This window comes from Jaculus jaculus, unplaced genomic scaffold (genome assembly GCF_020740685.1).
Source record: "Jaculus jaculus isolate mJacJac1 unplaced genomic scaffold, mJacJac1.mat.Y.cur u25, whole genome shotgun sequence".
Taxonomy (NCBI): domain Eukaryota; kingdom Metazoa; phylum Chordata; class Mammalia; order Rodentia; family Dipodidae; genus Jaculus; species Jaculus jaculus.
In genome coordinates, this window is record NW_025423515.1 from 3178340 (window position 1) to 3198439 (window position 20100).

The 20100-nt window shown below is 38.1% G+C and overlaps 1 pseudogene; it reads left to right on the forward strand.

Annotated features, from left to right (window-relative positions):
• The first annotated feature begins 1986 nt into the window (after window positions 1–1986).
• Window positions 1987–9842, forward strand: LOC101607236 (annotated as a pseudogene).
• Window positions 9843–20100: the final 10258 nt, after the last annotated feature.

Here is a 20100-nt window from a genome sequence, read left to right on the forward strand (position 1 = left end):
ACCAGGGCTCCAGTCACTGCAAATGAATTTCAGACACGTATGCCTCCTTGTGCATCTGGCTAACATGGGTGGGTCCTGGGGAATTAAACCTGTGTCCTTTGGCTTTGTAGACAAATGCCTTAAATGCTAAGCCAATCCCCAGCCCAGCCTTCACTTTTATTTCTTAACTGTAATTCTCCAAGGCTTTAAAAATCTATACACACTATGGATCCTAACAGTTTCTCGACATTACACTCTTGGATAAGTTTCCTTTCTTCATTTTCTCATTTAGTCCAATAATAAACTCAGTCCATATGGAGCCTACATTCTCTCCATTTCCAATCTTAGTAACAAACATCCTAGTCTACCCCATACTATATCTGCTTCTTAGTTCTTGTGTCTTATTATTGAAGTTAAATAAACTACTATTTTTAACTTATTAGTATGGTATTTACATAATAGGCTGAATATATCTGTGTGGTTAATTCTGAAATTATTATTATGCTCTTAGAGTAATACAGGGGGCTGAACTACATCAAAAGAACATTTAAAGGGTGAAGTGCACAGTACAACCTAAGATACTCTATCCTAGGGTGAAAGGATGGAAAAGGGCATTAACATGAAAATGAGCCGAGAAACAAGCCTGTGTTGCTGTTCTAATACCTGAGAGACTAGACTTCAAACCAACATTAGAAGAAGTTTACTTTATACTGATCAAGTTAACAATCCTACAAGAAGACAATATAATTCCAAATATGTATGCTCCAATCTTTGGAACACCAAATTTCATTAAGCAAACATTACTACATATAAAGTTTCATAAACCTCAAGTACAATCAAAATGGAGAACTCAATACCACACACTTACTAATTGAGATGTCATTTAGCAAAATAGAATGCAGAAGCATCTGGATGAAATGTTGTAGAACCAATGAAATTGAAAAACATCTACAGAACATCCCACCCAAATGTGGCACAATACACATGCTTTCAGGAGTGTGTGGAACGTTAATCATAGAGAAAGCAGTGAGTTTGTTTGTCTCGCAGTTTCAGCAAATTCATTCTATGCTCACTTGTTGCCAGTGCTTCTAAGCTGTGATAACACATCAGCACATCCTTAGTAAATCATAAGGGACAATGTGTTCTCACATAGTGTTGAGGAAGAGGAGCAGTTTCTAGGCCAGTATGCCACACAAGAACACAGGAAAATATAGTTTGCTACTAAAAGTAGACAAACCCACTTAAATGTACCATCTCTTAATAGCATCACATCCTGGAGACAACACTTTTAGTCTCTAACAATTACTAAATAATTATTCACAAAACACTATATTAAGAAAAAATGAGATTGATTTATGTAAACCTTTAAATAGATGGGGTAATAATGCAATGGAAAAAAAAAATTTATTGGAGGATTCTTTAATTTTCCACAAATATTTTATACATTCTGAAGTTAATTAATTCCAGAACTAAAAATTGTAGACCATGGTCTTCACATAACTTCTGGTTTCTATATTTTTATTAAGTGTTTTAAAATATTTTATTATTTATTCATTTATTTATTAGAGACAGAAAGAGGGAGAGAGAGGAAGTGAGAATGGGCACACCATGACCTCTAGTCACAGCAAACAAACTCCAGATGCATGAGCCACCATGTGCATCTGGTTACATGGGACCTAGAGAATCGAACCTGGGTCCTTAGGCTTCACAGGCATGTGACTTAGCCATTAAGTCATCTCTCCAGCCCTTAAGTGTGTTTTTATTTTACTTATTCATGCAAAATAGTGTGATTGGTTTATTCATTTCTATATGAAAACACATGTTCGGGGCATCGTAGAGCCCCCTGCGTGAGGCGCAGACTGTACGGTAGAGCTGGAAGACACACCGAGAGTGCCCCGCCATGAGCCGCTCAGGCCACGGGACTGGTCCCAGCGCCACCATGCTGCTCCTGCCGAGCGCCGGAGGGCCAGGGCACCGCGGTCAGCTGAGCTCTGACCTCCGGAACTGGAGGATAAGAAAGAGTTATCAGAGGAGTCAGAAGATGAAGAATTACAGGTAGAAGAGTTCCCCATGCTGAAAACACTTGACCCCAAAGCCTGGAAGAGCCAAGATCATTATGCAGTTCTTGGACTTGGCCATGTAAGATACATAGCAACACAGAGGCAGATCAAAGCAGCTCACAAAATAATGGTTTTAAAGCATCACCCAGACAAGCGGAAAGTAGCTGGCGAGCCAATCAAAGAAGGAGATAATGACTATTTCACCTGTATAACTAAAGCCTATGAAATGTTATCTGATCCATTGAAAAGACGAGCATTTAACAGTGTAGATCCTACTTTCAATAACTCCGTTCCTTCTAAAAGTGAAGCAAAGGAAAACTTCTTTGAAGTGTTTTTGAAAGACCCTCAGAGGGAGACCTTCACTCAAGTCTAGAGATAGCATGCACCCCAAGACACAGGGCAGACCAAACTTGCTGCAAAAGCATGAGGCTTTATTTGGGAAACCAGAGCTCTGGGGTCCACACGTATCTCACGCGGGAGACAGAGGAGTTGACCCTGAGCCCTATTGGGTGTTTCTTTTTATAGGGTTTTTAGCAAGGAAGGGAAAAGGGAGGGGGTTTCAACAAGGGTATTTGCCAAGCTTGTACAGTTATGTCTACATATCTTATTTGTGCAAAACCAGAGTTTAACACCTTGGTCAGGCTGTCTTGGGAAACTATTTTTTTTTCCCTCTTCCTGAGACATAAAGTTTAGGTTGACCCGACCAACCCATATCTTGGGCCATCCGCAGCCTATCTTTTAGCCTATTTTTTATTTATTCCTTCCTGGATATACAGTTCAGGCTGTCCCCTAGCTATTTCTTCAGTAAGCTTACTTTAAAAATTTCCATCCTGCCTTTCATTTTCACCAGTGTTTGAGAGGAATTACAGGTGGTCAAATAAAAAAAATGTTCCTAAACTTGGTGATATGAATTCATCATTTGAAGATGTAGATGCATTTTATTCTTTTTGGTATAATTTTGATTCCATAACAGACCAGAAATCTAAACCTCTTTGTTGATAGAGGATCTGGTCATTATAATAACTACTCTTGCATACATACTCGGGGCTGTTTTTGATGGAATGGGTACAGTGTTTAGTTAAATTTTAGAATCTACCAGTATATTATTCCACTCAGCCTGCTTGAATACTCCTATAGCAGGGAAACTCAACCCCTAAGAACATCTTTGTAGATACTCTGAGAATCTTAAGAGCCACACCTAATACCTTAAGGTCCTACCCTGAAAATATATTACATCAAATCAATTGATACAGCTAAGAATACACAGCTAGCTAGAAAATCCAAGCATTAACTTAATCCAAGATGCAAAAATATATACATTATAACACAAGAAACACTAAAAAGCAAGACGATATAAATCCACCTAAAAGTATTAATGCATCAGATATGTCCTCCAGTGAGAAAGAGTTAGAGGAAATGCCTGAGAAAGAGTTCAAAAGAATAATTATAAATATGTTCAAAGAGGTCAAAGAACACATGAAAACAATCAAAGAAGAAATCAAAGAGGAAATCAAAGAGGAAATCAAAGGAATCAAAGAAGAGGCAGGACACCAATTTAATGAAATAAAGAACGCAATACAAGACATAAATAGGGAAATAGAAATAATAAAGAAAAACCAGTCAGAATTACTAGCAATGAAGAACACAGTTAATGAAATAAAAAACTCTGTAGAAAATCTCACCAGTAGGATGGATGAGGGAGAGGACAGAATATCTAAGCTAGAAGATCAGGTGGCAGACCTAATGCAGTCCAACAAAGAGAAAGACAAACTTATAGAAAAGTATGAGTGGGAATTTCAAGATATTCGGGACACTATGAAAAGATCCAATATAAGAATTCAGGGCATAGTAGAAGGAGAAGAACTCCACTCCAGAGGCATAGTAGGCATCTTCAACAAAATCATAGAGGAAAATTTAATTGGGAAAGAGGTGCCAATACAGATACAGGAAGCCTTTAGAACCCCAGCCAGACAAAACCCAGAAAGAAACTCTCCTTGCCACATTATACTCAAACTTCCAAACACACAAACCAAAGAAAAAATATTGAAAGCAGTTAGAGAGAAAAATCAAGTTACCTACAAAAGCAAGCCCATCAGGATTACAGCAGATTATTCAACACAAACTTTTAAAGCCAGAAGGGCCTGGAGTGATATATTCCAAGTTCTGAAAGATAACAACTGTCAACCAAGGTTACTTTATCCTGCAAAGTTATCCATGCAAATAGATGGAGAAATAAAGACATTCCATGACAAAAACAGGTTAAAGGAATATCTGAAGACAAAACCAGCTCTACAGAAAATACTTGATAGAATCCTCCATGCTGAACAAAAGGAAAAGCACACATATAAGGAACCTAGAAAAAACCAGCCATACTCAAATACCAGTTAACAGAAGAGAGCACAGGTAGAACAAGTAACACACACACACACACACACACACAAATGGCAAACATAAATACACACCTTTCAATAATATCTCTTAATATCAACGGTCTCAATGCCCCAACGAAAAGACATAGATTTGCAGACTGGGTTAAAAAGCAGGATCCTACAATTTGTTGTCTCCAAGAAACTCACCTTTCTACAAAGGATAGATATTATCTTAGGGTGAAAGGTTGGAAGACGGTGTTTCAAGCAAATGGGCCTAGAAAACAAGCAGGGGTTGCTATCCTAATATCAGACAGGGTGGACTTTAGTCCAAAGTTAGTCAAAAAAAGATAAGGAAGGTCACTTTATATTGATTAAGGGCACACTACAACAGGAGGACATTACAATCCTAAACATATATGCACCTAACATGGGGGCTCCCAAATTCGTCAAACAAACACTATTAGAACTAAGGTCACAGATAACACCAAACACGGTGGTGGTGGGTGACTTTAACACCCCACTCTCATCAATTGACAGGTCATCCAGGGAAAGAATAAACAGAGAGGCATCTGGACTAAATGAGGTCATAGAAGGAATGGACCTAACAGATATATACAGGACATTTCATCCAAAGGCTGCAGAATATACATTCTTTTCAGCAGCACATGGAACATTCTCTAAAATAGACCATATATTAGGACACAAAGCAAATCTTAACAAATTCAGGAAAATTGAAATAATTCCTTGCATTCTATCTGACCACAATGGAATTAAACTACAAATCAGTAGCAAGAAAGGCTATAGAGCATACACAAAATCATGGAAACTAAACAATACACTACTAAATGATGAGTGGGTCAATGAAGAAATCAAAAGGAAATCAAAAAATTTATAGAGTCAAATGATAATGAGAACACAACATACCAAAATCTCTGGGACACAATGAAGGCAGTTCTAACAGGTAAATTTATAGCCTTAAGTGCCTATATTAAGAAATTAGAAAGGTCGCAAGTAAACGACCTAATGCTTCGCCTTAAAGCCTTGGAAAAAGAAGAACAAGGCAAACCAAAAAGTAGTAGATGGGAAGAAATAATAAAGATTAGGGCAGAAATTAATGAAATAGAAACAAAAAGAACAATCCAAAGAATTAATGAAACAAAGAGTTGGTTCTTTGAAAGGATAAACAAGATTGATAAACCCTTAGCAAATCTGACCAAAAGAAAGAGAGAAGAGACACAAATTAATAAAATCAGAGATGAACAAGGCAACATCACAACAGATTCCAGAGAAATTCAAAAAATTATAGGGACATACTATAAAAGCATATACTCCACAAAGTATGAAAATCTGAAAGAAATGGATGATTTCCTTGATCTATATGACCTACCTAAATTAAATCAAAATGAGATTAATCACTTAAATAGACCTATAACAAACATGGAGATCCGAGCAGTTATCAATAATCTCCCAACTAAAAAAAGCCCAGGCCCGGATGGATTCACTGCTGAATTTTACCAGACTTTTAAGGAAGAGCTACCACCATTGCTTCTTAAGCTTTTCCAGGAAATAGAAAAAGAAGGAATCCTACCAAACTCCTTCTATGAGGCCAGCATCACCCTGATACCAAAACCAGGCAAAGATAGAACAAAAAAAGAAAATTACAGACCAATCTCCCTAATGAACATAGATGCAAAAATTCTCAACAAAATATTGGCAAACAGAATACAAGAGTATATCAAAAAGATCATTCACCCTGACCAAGTAGGCTTTATCCCAGAGATGCAGGGATGGTTCAACATACGCAAATCTATAAATGTAATACATTACATAAATGGGTTGAAGGACAAAAATCACATGATCATCTCATTAGATGCAGAGAAAGCATTTGACAAAATCCAACATCCCTTCATGATAAAAGTCCTACAGAGACTGGGAATAGAAGGAACATATCTCAATATAATAAAGGCTGTTTATGACAAGCCTACAGCCAACATATTACTAAATGGGGAAAAACTGGAAGCTTTTCCACTAAAATCAGGAACAAGACAAGGGTGTCCACTGTCTCCACTTCTATTTAATATAGTTTTGGAAGTCTTAGCCATAGCAATAAAGCAAGAGACACACATAAAAGGGATACAAATTGGAAAGGAAGAAATCAAGTTATCATTATTTGCAGATGACATGATTCTATACATAAAGGACCCTAAAGACTCTACTAGCAAGCTGTTAGAGCTGATCAAAACCTACAGCAATGTAGCAGGATACAAAATAAATACACAGAAATCAGTAGCCTTCATATATGCTAACAACAATCACACAGAGGATGAAATCAGAGAATCACTCCCATTCACAATTGCATCAAAAAAAATAAAATACCTTGGAATAAACCTAACTAAGGAAGTAAAGAATCTATACAATGAGAACTTTAAGACACTCAAGCGAGAAATTGCAGAAGACACTAGAAAGTGGAGAAACATCCCTTGTTCCTGGCTTGGAAGAATCAATATCGTGAAAATGGCAATCTTACCTAAAGCAATCTACACATTTAATGCAATCCCTATCAAAATTCCAAAGGCTTTCTTCATGGAAATAGAAAAAACAATCCAAAAATTCATTTGGAATCATAAAAAACCTCGAATATCTAAAATAATACTGAACAACAAAAAAGAGGCTGTTGGTATCACCATACCTGATTTTAACCTATACTACAGAGCCATAGTAACAAAAACAGCATGGTACTGGCACAAAAACAGACATGTAGATCAGTGGAACAGAATAGAGGACCCAGATGTAAGCCCAAGTAGCTATAGCCACCTGATATTCGATAAAAATGCCAAAAATACTCATTGGAGAAGAGACAGCCTCTTCAGCAAATGGTGTTTTGAAAACTGGATAAATATCTGCAGAAGGATGAAAATAGATTCTTCTCTCTCGCCATGCACAAGAATTAAGTCCAAATGGATTAAAGACCTTAACATCAGACCGGAAACTTTGAAACTGCTAGAGGAAAAAGTAGGGGAAACCCTTCAACATATTGGTCTTGGCAAAGACTTTCTGAATACAACCCCAATTGCTCAGGCAATAAAACCACAGATTAACCACTGGGACCTAATGAAATTACAAAGATTTTGCACCGCAAAGGACACAGTGAAAAAAGCAAAGAGGCAAACTACAGAATGGGAAAAAATCTTCGCCAGCTATATATCTGATAGAGGATTAATATCTAGGATATACAAAGAACTCAAAAAGTTAACTAATAAGGAATCAAACAAGCCAATCAAAAAATGGGCTAAGGAGCTAAATAGAGAGTTCTCAAAGGAAGAAATACGAATGGCATATAAGCACCTAAAAAAATGTTCTACGTCACTAGTCATCAGGGAAATGCAGATTAAAACTACATTGAGATTCCAACTCACTCCTGTCAGATTGGCCACCATCATGAAAACAAATGATCATAAATGTTGGCGGGGATGTGGAAAAAAAGGAACCCTTCTGCACTGCTGGTGGGAATGCAATCTGGTCCAGCCATTGTGGAAAACAGTGTGGAGGTTCCTAAAGCAGCTAGAGATTGATCTACCATATGACCCAGCTATAGCACTCCTAGGCATATATCCAAAGGACTCATCTCATTTCCTTAGAAGTACATGCTCAACCATGTTTATTGCTGCTCAATTTATAATAATGGAACCAGCCTAGATGTCCCTCAACAGATGAGTGGATAATGAAGATGTGGTACATTTATACAATGGAGTTCTACTCAGCGGTAAAGAAAAATGAAGTTATGAAATTTGCAGAAAAATGGATGGACCTGGAAAGTATTATACTAAGTCAGGTAACCCAGGCCCAGAAAGCCAAGCACCACATGTTCTCCCTCATATGGGGATCCTAGCTACAGATGACTGGGCTTCTGTGTGAGAATGAAAATACTTAGTAGCAGAGGCCAGTAAGTTGAAAAGGAGACATAAAGGGTGGAGAAAGGAAGGGAGGAGGATACTTAATAGGTTGATATTGTATATATGTAATTACAATGATTGTAATGGGGAGGTAATATGATTGAGAATGGAATTTCAAACGGGAAAGTGTGGGGGTGGGGAGGGAGGGAATTACCATGGGATATATTTTATAATCATGGAAAATGTTAATAAAAATTAAAAAAAAATGTTCCTAAACTTGGTGATATGAATTCATCATTTGAAGATGTAGATGCATTTTATTCTTTTTGGTATAATTTTGATTCCTGGAGAAAATTTTCATATTTAGATGAAGAAGAAAAAGAAAAGGCAGAATGTCGTGATGAGAGGAGATGGATTGAAAAGCAGAACAGAGCAATAAGAGCACAGAGAAAAAAAGAAGAAATGAACAGAATAAGAGCATTAGTTGACAATACTTATAGCTGTGATCCAAGGATAAAAAAATTTAAGGAAGAAGAAAAAGCCAAGAAAGAAGCAGAAAAGAAAGCAAAAGCAGAAGCAAAACGGAAGGAGCAGGAAGCTAAAGAAAAGCAAAGACAAGCTGAATTAGAAGCTGCTCGGTTGGCTAAAGAGAAAGAAGAAGAAGAAGGTAGACAGCAAGCATTATTGGCAAAGAAAGAAAAACATATCCAGAAAAAAGCCATTAAGGAAGAAAGACAAAAACTTTGAAATGCATGCAAGATGTGGAATCACTTTCAGACACTGAGGCAGAACTAGTTAAGATGATGGAAGAAGTGGAAAAACTTTGTGGTTGGTTTGATCTAACAAGTTCACAGAGCTGGAATGAAGTGCTCACATCATCTACAAAGAAGGAGGAAAGACTGCTCTGTAAAAGCAGATAGAAGAAGTAAGTGAGCCAATCAGGGAAGAGAAGGAAGAGGAAGCAGAGGCTCGAATGCGACAAGTGTCTAAGAATGCAGAGCAGTCAGCTGGTGGGAGTGGGAGTGGCAGCAACACTTGGTCAGAAGATGATCTGCAGTTATTGATTAAAGCTGCGAATCTCTTCTCTGCCGGAACGAACTCAAGATGGGAAGTTATTGCTAATTACATGAACATACATTCTTCATCTGGCATCAAGAGAACTGCCAAAGTTGTTATTGGTAAAGCTAGGAGTCTCCAAAACCTGGACCCTCATAAAAAAGATGACATTAGCTAAAAGGCCTTTGATAAATTTAAAAAGGAACATGGAGTAGTACCTCACGCTGACAATGTAACACCTTCAGAACGATTTGAAGGTCTATGCAGATTGCACGCCTTGGACAACAGTAGAACAGAATTTGGAACAAGCTTTGAAAACATACCCAGTAAATACACCTGAAAGGTGGGAAAAAATAGCTGAAGCAGTTCCTGGCCAGACAAAAAAGGACTGTAGGAAATGATACAAGGAGCTAGTTGAGATGGTCAAAGCAAAAAAGAAAGCTGCTCAAGAGCAAGTGCTGAGTGCAAATAGAGCCAAGAAGTGATGATCTTCGTTATGTGTGCATTTTTATAATAAAACTGAAAATGCTTAAAAAAAAAAAGAAAACACATGTTTGCAAAATTTCAGATTGAATATTAAATATTCATATTTTGGAGTATGTTATCTCAAAATTTGTATAAATGTTGTATATATCATATTAGTTCATATTTTATTTTGTGGTGTTTTAAGGATATATTTTCTTATTTTATTATCTGTATAATAAATAGCAGGCTATTGAACTATCGTCTTCAATTAGTATTGTAGAATTCTAACCATTTATATGTAAAAAAATACTGAAATTCAAATAGTTCAAAACATGTTGATGTTATGCAAATCATAGTGATCGTATGTCCACAAGAGATTTTTCAAAAAGTGTTACATCCATCCATTATGCATCACCTAGGGCTGTTTTCACACTATAGCTTTGGAGTGTCACAGTATCCTCAAAGATCATATGATCACAAAGCTAAAATAATCTACTATCTGGCCAAATAAAAATAAATATAGTGTACTTAATTTATACTGCAATTGGCAACTTGCTGCCTACAGTAAGATAACAGTCACTTTCAGTTACCAAATCAAACAAAAAACACAGTCCAGTAAATTCAAATCATAAAAATGAATATTTATGCTGTCATGTTGTGGTCTTGATTTGCTGGCCTAGAATAATCATTTCAATGTTTTTGGAGGAAAGTCAGGTAGGTACTTTAATTTCTTTGAGGGAGCATAGAATCAGTTGGGGAAGATGAAATATTTCTGGACAGGGATGCATGTAGTTAAGGTCTCTGAAATGTGCACTCAGGCACTGACTGAGGAGAATTGTGCTGTGTAGTTTAGCTAATTTTGAAAGAACAAATGTAATATTGCATACCATTGTTCACAAGCATGTGGCACATTACTTACTTTTACATATTATCTATTACTATTTCATCACAGTTTGGAGAATGAAGGCTCTAATGTTACTCATAAAGGAGATGAAGCCTACCACAAATATATGCACAGTTTTATAAACAATCAATGGATAAAATTTTGAAACTATTATTACGTTTTGCAAGAGTGATATAAAACAAGCAAAAATCAATCAAAAAGAAAATTGCTGATGATCAAGTCCCTTGGCCACTATTATTTACACTTCTCTAAATATTACATTCAAAATTGTACTATCCAGAAAGACAGTCAGGCTTGGCATTAATTTGTGTTTCATGGGAACAAAAGGCTGGTATATTCCTTTAGGAAAAACAAAAAAAAAAGAGCACATTTAGGAAAAAAAATGATGATATGGTAAATCATCCTCTTAGTTTTACAGGAAGCGTACATTAAGGCCAAGACTTGCCTCTTCCTCTGGCATTATTTCTCATGCCTGGCTGCCTTTCATGTGGACCATAAACAACACTTTCACTGTCACAGAACTTCTGCAGGCACTTTATGAATGTTCCCTTCATCATCACATCAAAAAAACTGGTGAGTTAAACAATTCCTATTCTGTTTCAAGGTCCCACCTGGTAAACTCCATGCTCCTGTGCATGGAAAACTCTTCCCTTACATTTGATTTCTATTTTATGTTACTTTGGGTAGTAACCTAAGAATTGTAGATCAATATACCTAAATGAAATTTCAAAGAGTTTGGCATGGTGCTTTGGATTTGATGTGTCATAATGAATGTTATCACAATGGAGAGTAGTATGTACAAGAACAGAAAAGATGGAATAAAAGTAATCCAAATCAAGAATTGGGCAAGCAATGAAGATCTACTAGGGACCAATTCCTATTCACATTTCTTCAACACTACAACATTTAGAAGCCAGCCCCCAATACTTGAATCCTTGAGAGACAAAGGATACTAAGCTGAAGTTACACTTTTTAAATTATGCAAAAATAATTTTAGTAGTACCTATGTTTTTAAACTTTTAAAGAAAAAACACAAAGGTTTTATCTCATTTGGCTTTTATGAATATCCAAGTTTTCATGATCTACAATCCACTAAACTATAACTGTGTTAAGTAATATCATTGTAACAACAAATTTATTTTCAAGTGCTGTTTTCACAATGTCAGCCATTTCTTCTCACATAAAGGAAAAGGACCTTCCCTAGTCTGCAAAATCTTATCCTCAAGTTGTCCATGAATTCTAGACACTTTGATAACCATAATGTATATGGAAAACAGGTTAATGTAAGCCCTGTTCTCCCAGAGAGTAATATTTTTCTATCACTTAATCATATCTTCACTGTATCTCATCTTGGAGCACTCAACTGCAACCTTTGAGTCACACTGAAGGACATTTACTCTGTTCAGCAGTATTCTATAGTAGGTTGGAGTCCTTCTAGTCTTTTTTTTTTTTTTTTATGTTGTTTTATCAAGGGAGGGTTTCGCTCTGGTCTACGTTGGCCTGGAATTCACTCTGAATTCTCAGGGTGGCCTCGAACTCATGGCAATCCTCCTTCTTCTGCCTCCTGAGTTCTGGGATTAAAGTCATGCACAACCATGCCCAGCATAAGGGTTCCCTCTAGTCTTATACTGATGGGACTGAGGTCTCCTCAGGATGTGCTCCTGTGTTTAGAAAATAGATTCTGTAGCCAAGACGGAAAGAAGTGTGTATCTGATAAATGGAGACATTTTGATGGGCTGAACCTTTCCTTTGAGCCAAAAATCAGTGAAGTCTTCCTTCTGGGGTCTATGACCTTCTAAATCATAGGATCCGCCTTAGTTCTCAGTACTAAGTATCAGTCCCCTTCCACTAACTGGACCTCATATCCCATCAAGAACAGTTCATTACTCCCTTATCCTATGTGCTACAATTGCACTGGTAGCTACATCTTGCCTGGATAGTCTATTTTGTACTATGCAGTATCTATGGCTTGTCCATGCCATTGATGACATTTTTAAAAACAATCCTATTAAAAATGATAAAAGCCAATTTCCAAAGCTTTAGCCCCACTGTTGAGTGAAATCCTTGAGCAGTCAGTGCATGGGATTGCCAGACTCCTGAATCATCTGGAATGTATTGCTTAATTCCCACACTACACAGGGAGGAAGACAACTTTCATGGTCCAAGGAGAATAAACTGTTCTGAGGTAACACTTATGTCTGGATCCCATGTGTTCAATTTCTGATGACACTGAGCATTTCTGTCCCACTGGCCTTTTATACTCACACCTGGTTTCCTCTCTCTGTTTCATCACAAAGGTAATAGGAAAAATCTTTGAAAGTAGCATGACACTGGGATGTGACAAGTATACTTTAACTGTGCCAAATCATACGTGACTGTATTTTCAATGAGAATGGCTAATGGGTATACATGTACCCTGATGCCACAGTAAGTTATGACGTAAAGGAACTCAAAGAAGTCCTGCTCAATGAAGGAGACAGGGCAGCTGTATCCCAAGAAAAGCTCATTAGGCTGAGGTTGCAGTTTACCTCCTAGAGATGTTCGTCTCACTTTGGCCTGAAGCCAGACTGCAGTAGAGGATGTGGAGACTTCAGCTAGACCCTAAAGTGCCACAAAAAGCATGAGGAGAGTAACAAACTCACCAGAGATCTTCACCATGACTGCAACTCTCAGCCGCGGGGCCCCCAGAAAGCACAAGTCCTAGATCGTGTCTTTTGTACTTTGCAGTATCCATGGCATGGTCATGCTATTGATGACATGTCCTCACGGAATCTTGAATAGCTCTTTCCCAAAGCATAAGAGATACTCATTGAGGAACTGGATTCCATTTCAGTAGCAGCATGATCTCTCATTTTCCTGTGAACAGAATCTGTGGTTTTTCAACAGCAGCATCTTATCATTGTGTTCTGGTGTGTAAAGACGTGTATTGGCTACAGCCTTCAATGTTTTGGGCCTCATGGGCTTCCATGACTAACAGCCCCCTTTGGGGGTGCCCTAATCCTGACACTGATTTTACTTCCAACAGTCTATGGTTTTAAGGCAAGTCTTTGTCTACGCTCTCTCCCTCTTTTGAAGAGTTGCATCTTTAATATTCTAAGTAGAGATGGTTTTCTTTGGGACTGCCTCATACAATTATTTGTTTTGCATTCCTTCCTCCCTCCCTTCTTTCCTTCCTCTCCCCTGTTTCCCCAAGTCCTTTCCACTGTTGTAGTCAGACTCTCTACTTACAAGTAGAGTATCCTGTCTTCTCTCCTCAAGTGTGTTGGTTTGAATAGAATAAATGGCCCCAATATGTTCAGTTGTTTGTTTGTAGATGGCATCTGCAGTCCCCTGGCTAGAGCCAATGTCACTGGGGGACTCTTAAGGTGTGGATTGTGGGTTTCACCTTTCAATCTAAAGATATGCAAAGTGTGATTGGTGGAGTTCCTGAAGTGTGCTATTTGGATTTTGACTTTTAGGCTTGCACTACTCTCTCTGCTTGATCCTGTGAAGACAGGAGAGCTTCTTCTGTCATTTATGGAACTCCCCCTGGATCTGTAGGCTTCAATAAATATCCCTTCCTCCATAACTGTGCCTGGTCTGGAAGTTCATCTCAGTGAACCTGAAGCTGTCTGCTACAGAACTTGGTACCGGGAGTTAGGTCAGATGAATATAACCATGTGGATGTTGAGGTTTTGGAACCTTTGTTTTGCAGGAATAGGCATGGACTTGGTGCTTGCAACTGAAGATGTCTTCTGGATTGGTAAGCCAAGTTTTATGGACTATACTGATGAGAGTCTGAGAATGCTAAGTGCAGACAGCATTGAACTTCGAGGCTTGGCTTATGAGATTTCTAAGGGGAGGCTGGGGAGATATCTTAGTCATTAAGACACTTGCCTGCAAAGCCAAAGGACCCTGGTTCAATTTTCCAGGACCCACATTAGCCAGATGCACAAAGGGGTGCATGCGTCTGGAGTTTGTTTGCAGTGGATGGAGGCCCTGGCATACCCATTCTCTCTGTGTGTCAAATAAATAAAAATGAAATATGAGATTTCTAAGGGGAAGGAAAGACTGCAGAGGACTTTGTTGGACCTGGGATACTGGCATAAGGGCTGGCTGCTTCATGTTGCCTAGGGCCAGAGAGTTTGATCAAGGTTAAATTTGAAATGGACTGATGTGCTTGGCTAGAGATATTGGACTGAGAGATTTAAGATTTTAAGCTGTAAAACCTCAAGCAAGTTAAAATTACAAGTACTGAGAGTGGTTTCAGGTTACTGAATCTGATATTGTCAAACACATTAGCAATCTTAAAGGAAGATGGTCCAGTTGCTTTACCATGGAAAGGATGCCTGAGGAAAGACTATCATAGAAAGGCAAACACTTTTGGAAAGAGTTGACTGGAGAAGGAACCTGCTTTTCAAGGTTATGATTTATTTTGCCTCTGAATTAAGAATATGGCTGTGTTCTGCACACCTGGTATTGGTTTCAGAAGCATGAAAAATGCGAGGAGTAGTCGTGAATTGCACATGCTTCCAGGAGCTGCCACTGAGATGCGGCATGAGGTAGGTCCTGATGCCATGATAGGCTGAAAAAGCCCTTGTAAAATGTGAGGAGTGGTCATGAATTGCACATGATTCCAGGAACTGCTGCTGAGGTGCAGCATGAAGCAGGGTATGATGCCCTGATAGGGTGAAAGAGCCTTTGGAAGATGGACCATGGTTTGTATGAAGACCTCAAGATGTTTTGGATATACCAGGACTATGCAGGGGCTACCATAGAGTGCACTACTAGCCTGGGATGGAAGTGTTCCCTGGCTACTCTGCCCAGCTGGAAGGGCAGAATTGGAAAGTCTGGAGACTGTTAGTCTCTGGTTATATTGAACTTGAACTGCAGAAGTTTGATGTTTGTTTGATGGTGGTTGAGTTTGCATTGTTTTAGTCTCTCCTTGCTATGACTTATACCAGTTGATAATGTTTACTCTGTGCCTTTATATGTTAGAATTGTTTAACTTGTTTGATTTTACAGGTCTTAATATCTTAAATTGGTCAAGACTGTGGGAACCTTTGAAATTGAACTGAATACAATTTACAATGTGTGATCATTATAAATCTATTGGGGGCCAGGGGAAGAATGTGGTGGTTTGAATAGAATACATGGCCCCAATATATTCAGTTGTTTATTTGTTTGTAGATTGAATCTGCAGTCACCTGGCTAGAGACAATGTCACTGGGTGGCTCTTAAGGTGTGGTGGTGGGTTTCATATTTCTATTTAAAGATATGCAAAGTGTGATTGGTGGAGTTCTTAAAGTGTGATATTTGACTTTTTACTTTTAGGCTTGTGCTTTTCTCCCTGCTTGGTCTTGTGAAGGCAGGCCAGCTTCTTCACCATTTATGGAACTCCCCCTGGATCTGTAGCCTTCAATAAATATCCCTTCCTCCATAACTGTGCCTGGTCTAGAAGTTCATCTCAGTGAGCTTGAAGCTGTCTGCTACACCAAGTCTCATTTTACCTTCCTTATTTGTGATACTGATGCTTACTACAAGTTACAAACAATAGTGTTCAATGTTAATATTGGCATATGAGAAAACAATTTGACTTCTGTTCTCCTGAGCCTCTATAATTTCAATTAATATAATTTTTAAAGGGCTATCCATTTTCCTGAAAAGTTCATTACCACTGCAAACAAATTTCAGTTGCATGTGCCACCTTGTGCATCTGGCTTAAGTGGGTATTGGGGAGTCAAACCTGCATCCTCAGGCCTCACAGTCAAATGTTTAACTACTAACACAACTATCCTGAGTTGTTTGACTTATATTTTTATTAATTCGTTTTGTAATCAGTGAATACATTTAAGTTGGTTCCATTGTTAACTCCTCTCTCTCCTCCCCCTCACACTGACCCCTCGTTGAAGTATATGGGTCATGCATTGTGGAATTAGCCCTCAGTTATGGGTAGGAGGATATATCTCTGTGTATTATGACCTAACGTGTGGCTCAGACATTCTTTGCGCCCCTCTCCACAAATTTCCCTGACCCATGTTGGGTTCATTTTAGGTCTGCTTCAGTAATGAGGTCTTGGGAGCCTCTGTGTTTTTGGATATCTGATTTTGTAGGAGTTAATTGTTCTCTGTGTCAATCTCCTTCACCCTTGTTCTATACCAGGTTCACCAAGAAAGCAGCACTCTTGTTTGTTCCACCAATTATTCTTAGTTTCAACTGGGGCCCTTTTGAGGTATGATGAGGTGGTTGTCTCTGTAGGATCTGTGTCTATATGAAAAAACAATCAGATTCTCCAATGGAAAGCAAAGTTATCACCAGATAGATGGGATAACCCTTATATTCTTTGAGAAAATTTAACAGGTGTAGGCCCCCTTGTAGCCCACAATTGGTGGTAGCTTGATAATGGAAAGTGGTCACATTTTTGGATATCATTCTGACTTGTTTCCCAGCTCCAGATGTGGGTTCCACTCCAGTGAGCAGACCAGTTAGCCAAATCAAGAGCAGTTGGTTTCCCACATGGCTGTGCTCCACTATTGCACTTGTGTGAGCATCAAGACTGGTTATTTGCTGCTAAGTAGGTTAGACCACGAGTTGCTTGGACAGATATTGGTTATTTTCCCCCAGTCACCATGTAGCATCTTGTGGTACTAGACACATTGACTGGGGACTCATTCTCTTCCAGCTTCCAGCCATGTCACTACATGTTACATGTGAACCGCATATGGTGTCTTCAGCAGTAGGGTCTTACCCATAACCTTTGGTGGATCATCAAGTACTCTCAGAGAATTCTGTCATTCTTTTAGGAAACCTTGTAAGTCTCTCTGATCGAAAGCACATTGTGGATGATAGCCACCTGCTGGTAGTGGGAGATACAGGTCAGAGCCCACAAACTGAAGGAAGAAATATATAAATAATATAAAAGAGTTAGAGAGAAGAGGGAGAGAGGGAGAGAGAGAGAGAGAGAGAGAGAGAGAGAGAGAGTCTTCATCATACCCTCTCCAGGGCCTTGTAACTTAGGTGTTTCCTCTAAGGGCCCGGTGAAGGTTCAACCATTTGATCTGCCTTTTAGAATGTAGAATTTGATGGTACCATTGCCGTTTGGGTCCTGAATTGTGTCCCACAACCCTTCCCTTACCCTCCTTTTCCTCTCCTCCCACCCTATTGTCCGAACCTCGGGATGCTTGCTGGGTATGTTGGCATCTTGGGTAGATTCAGGTTAGGTGCTGTAGATGAGTGAGGCTATGTGGCGATTTTCTTTCTGTGATTGGGTAAGTTCACTGAGAATGATCTGTTCCAGGTTTGACCATTTTTCTTCAAATTTTATTGTGTCATTTTTTCTGCTGTGTAGAATTCCATTGTGTAGATATACCACATCTTAGTTATCCATTTGTCTAGCAATGGACATCTGGGTTGATTACAGCTCTTAGCTATTATGAATTGAGCTGGTATGAACATGGTTGAGCAAATCTCTCTGGACGGAGGCTTGAAGATCTTAGGGTACATGCCCAGGAAGGGAATAACTGGGTATGTTGGTAAGTCTATAGTCAGCTTGTGTAGGAGCCTCCATATTGCTTTCCAAAGTGGTTGTACCATCTTACATTACCACAAATGGTGGAGGAGGGTTCTTATTTTCTCTACATCCTTCCACGCATTTAATTTCATTTGATTTTTTGAGGTCTCCTATTCTTAAGTTGCATTTCTCTGATGATTAGAGATGCTGAACATTTTCTTAAGTGTGTGTTTGCCATTTGTATCTCTGTGAACTGCCTGTGCAGCTCTTTGTACCATTTTGTGAGAGGGTTTTTTGACTTTTTATTGTTATATCTTTGAGTTCTTTGTAGATCATAGAGATTAAGCTTTTGACAGTTGGACATTCATCAAATATTTTCTCCCATTCTGTGAGTAATCTAATAGCTTTACTTACTGTATGTTTGTCTGTGAAGAAACTCTTCAGCTTCATGTGATACCATTGGTTGAATGATTAAGATCAATTTTCTTGGTGAATATAAGGGCAAAATTTATCAATTAATTTATCAATTCATCACTTGAAAACATAATTTAATTACACATTTAAAAGAACTTGTAAAATGATGAAGTGAGCTTCATTTAGGATGCAAATGTCATTGTCATGTCAGAACTGTAAATAAAATTCAGCAATAGACTAAAAAATTAAATTACATGATCTTCCCATAAAAGAGAGTTTTTTGCTTTATATCCTTTATCTAATTTCATAACAATATCCTGAAGTTACTAGGAATAGAAAGAAAATATCTCAACATAATGACATCTGTATAAACTAGTCCTTTAACCAACATTACATGTACTAAATGGTGAAAACTGAGAGCATTTTTCTAACATCAGTAATGAGATGTTCATGTCTGTGCTCTCCACTCTTATTGGACATGTTATTGAATCTTAGGAGAAACAATTTGCTAAAATGAAGACATTAGGATAAAATTTAAATTTAAAAATAAGACAATCATTTATAGGGAATCACTTTTAAAAGTTAAAAAAAGAAATTGGGGCTGAATAAAATGGTAATCAATTGCTCATGGCAAAATATCTGTATAAGTTTTGAACGGTATACTCATATGGTATTGAATGACATATTTTCTTTCTGTGTATACATTTGTATGGACAATTCTGGGGAAAATAACTGATGAATGAGGGTGACATGTCTCAGATTAAAGTGCATTTTGGTGTGTCATAGGGTCACTATCTTCTTCACGAGGTATTGAACAAGATTTCTCATTGATTAAGATGTTTGCTACAAGAGAACTAAGATATCCTGAAATTGTTTAATGAAGTATCACAGACCCTTAATGTAGTTCTTACGGGATGTGATAATGAGCAAAATATTTAGTTAAGTGCTTTTCTTGCAGTGAGTGACAATACAGGTGATGAGACTGAACTTTCTGAACTGATAGAACTTGTCCTCTAAAGGGAGCAGTTACAGCTCCAAAATTCATGCCTGTGATATCCTCTTTACTGTCTCCTGATTTGTCAAGGAAATTAGAAAAGGGTAAGGTGATATTGCCAGTTCCTACAGCTGGTATGACACATGGAAGAACACATTGGAGGAAGGAGACAATGAGAAGACACAGAGCAAGGGAGGAGTAATGAAAAGAACATATAAGTTTTGACATTTATTACAATGGAAGGCAAAAACATGATTCAGCATGATTATATAAGGCTTAACTGGCAACTATATAAAACTGTATTGTTCAAGGTTATTGCATAACTGAATTGTGTAACTAAAATACTGTTAAGCAAGAAATAAGGGAGCCTTTCACCACCCAGATCATGAGGCCTTGGGCCAGACTTAGTATCATGGAAGTGGAGAATCAGAGCACTTTACCTATGGATCCCTCATGAGACAAAGGCTTCACAAGCTT